The 2,722-nt window shown below is 62.8% G+C and overlaps 1 pseudogene; it reads left to right on the top strand.

The window, feature by feature from the left end:
- Positions 1 to 2,722, top strand: part of LOC108296512 — an 18,307-nt pseudogene that overhangs the window by 2,919 nt on the left and 12,666 nt on the right.

Genomic DNA, 2,722 nt, shown 5'->3' with positions numbered 1-2,722 from the left:
CTGCCAGAGGCCCTTTTGGATCCAGAATTGAGGCAGCAGTCCCAGCCAGGTCCGGAGGTGGGGGCTGTCCCTCCAAGGAATGGTACTGCTTCCAAAAACGCGGCAGGGACACCCTGGCTGGGAGAGGGATGTCCCCTGAGTCACCTGAGCGGCTCTGTTGAGCCCAGGTTGGAAGGCCCAAGGGGGAGGACGAGGCCAGCCCACTCCAGCCCCGCCCCCTCCCTTTAACTCTGCTCCTCCAGCCGCCAAGCTGGGTGAGGGGCCCTGAGCTATTCACACTCCCGGATTCCACTCATTTTTCCTGAGCGCCCTCTGTGCTAGGTCTGCAGAGAGCAGCGCTCCCTCTCGGCTCACCCGGCAGTGTCCTTCTGTCAGCAAACCCCAGGAGTAAGAACTTGAGATGAGTCATTTGCCTAAAGCCTCTTGGACGCGAGGGGGGGCAAAGCCAAGGACCTCCCCGCCCAGCACGTGCCCCACCCCGACAGCAGAGGCGTCCTGCGCCGGCGCCCTCGAGTCTCCCCGGCTGTGCCAGGGGTGCAGGCGCTGTCCTGCCTGCCTGCCTTGGGGAAGGTTGGGAGGCCCGAGGACACCGGGAAGCCAGGCGGCCGCTGGGTGCAGACCACCCACGTGCGGCGGCGCGGAGCCGCGGACCCGGCTCTCCCCGGGTGGGCGGGGCTCGGCCGGGCTGTCCGCGGGGTCCTAGTGCGCGCCGCCGCGCGCAAACCTGGAGACCCGGACCTGCGCTCGCTCCACCGCGCGCTGCTCCCGGGTGCCTGGGACCCGACAGCCGAGCTCGCGGCGGCTGCCACCCGCCCCGCCGGCCACGAGGTTCGCGCCTTCCCTGCTCCTTTTCCTCCTGGTCGCCCTTTGCGGGCGCGGTGAGTTCTTTTCGGGAAGGGAGGGAGGGGCGCCTGGGTTGGGCTGAACGGGGTTGGACTGGCCAGAAGTGGAAGGGAGGGTGCCCTGCGCCGGGGGAGTGGCTCGAGGCTGTCCCGGCCAGATGGGGGCGTGGGCAGGGCTGAGCGCACTCGCCGAGGCGGCGGGGGTGGGGGGGGGCCTGCGTGCGTGGGTCTGCCAGGCTTGAATTGGGGGCCAACTCTTCCCGGAGCCGCTGCGAGCGCCAGGGCCACCCTGTGGGCGAGTGTCTGCGGGCTGGGCAGTGGGGCAGGAAGCCCGGGTCATCCCCCGCTGCCTGGGAGGCTGGTAGTGCACCAGCTCCCGCTCCCAACAGGGCCAAGGCTCTTTTTTTTTTTTTTTTTTTGCCTAAGAGGTGACTGTCTTGAAGCCTGGGCGCAGAGGGGCGGCCACCGGGGCAGGGTAGGCACTCGGGAGCGAATCTGCTGCTCAGCCTTAGAGAGAAGTCTCCTCTAACATAGCTGCGGTAGAGATGGGGAAACTGGGCCGACAGGGAGGGGGGCTTGCTTAAATCACCAGCCCTGGGATGTTTTGTGCTTTGGGGTGCATCTCCCAGGAAACACGTTTTACGGCACCACAGCCTCTGGTCACCCATCCGAGATGTGCCGGGCCTGGACAGCCAGCTGGACTGAGGCCCAGACTGCTGAAGTTGGACCTAACACTCAGGAAGGAGACCCAGCCCTTCTCCTGGTAGACTGCCTTCTCTGGGCCTCAGTTTCCCCACCTGAATTCCAAGGGCCCTTCTAGCTCCTACACTCACCCAGGCTTTTCCTTCAAGCCCCAGTCAGCCTAGAAGACCAGGGCTACCTCTTCCTTGGATAGAGGCCCACCACAGAGGAGGCAGGAGGTAGGAGTCAGGGAACATACAAGGGGCTAATAATCTGCGAGGAGGCCGTAGCAGGAATTCTAAACCGTGTGAGTGTGTGTGCAGTTTGGAAGGCATATCCGATCTAAACATTTATACTGAAAAAACGGAAAGATACACCCATCATTTTGGAATACAAACTACAGAAAGGAGTTTGTACTACTCCTCTAGGGAGGTGGAGCTGTCATCTAAGATGGTGTCTGCAGGCCGTGTGTGTGCTGTGGCCGCAGGCGGTGTGTGTGTTGTGGCTGCAGGCCATGTGTGTGTTGTGGCTCCAGGCGGTGTGTGTTGTGGCCGCAGGCCGTGTGTGTACTGTGGCCTCAGGCCGTGTGTGAACTGTGGCTGCAGGCAGTGTGTGTACTGTGGCTCCAGGCGGTGTGTGTGTTGTGGCCACAGGCGGTGTGTGTGTTGTGGCCACAGGAGGTGTGTGTACTGTGGCTCCAGGCGGTGTGTGTACTGTGGCTGCAGGCGGTGTGTGTGTACTGTGGCTCCAGGCGGTGTGTGTGTACTGTGTCTCCAGGCGGTGTGTGTGTTGTGGCCACAGGCCGTGTGTGTACTGTGGCCACAGGCAGTGTGTGTGTTGTGGTCGCAGGCAGTGTGTGTGTTGTGGTCACAGGCCATGTGTGTACTGTGGCTGTAGGCAGTGTGTGTACTGTGGCCTCAGGCCGTGTGTGAACTGTGGCCTCAGGCCGTGTGTGTTCTGGCTGCAGAACGTGTGTGTCTTGTGGCCTCAGGCCGTGTGTGAACTGTGGCCCAAGGCTGTGTGTGAACTGTGGCCCAAGGCTGTGTGTGAACTGTGGCCACAGGCAGTGTGTGTACTGTGGCCGCAGGCCGTGTGTGTACTGTGGCCGCAGGCAGTGTGTGTTGTGGCTCCAGGTGGTGTGTGTGTTGTGGCCTCAGGCCATGTGTGTTGTGGCTGCAGGCAGTGAGTGTGTTGTGGCT

Source organism: Cebus imitator, unplaced genomic scaffold (genome assembly GCF_001604975.1).
Source record: "Cebus imitator isolate Cc_AM_T3 unplaced genomic scaffold, Cebus_imitator-1.0 Scaffold721, whole genome shotgun sequence".
NCBI classification, from domain to species: Eukaryota; Metazoa; Chordata; class Mammalia; order Primates; family Cebidae; genus Cebus; species Cebus imitator.
Note: the sequence above shows the minus strand (reverse complement) of the source record. Positions and strands in the feature narration are given on the sequence as shown.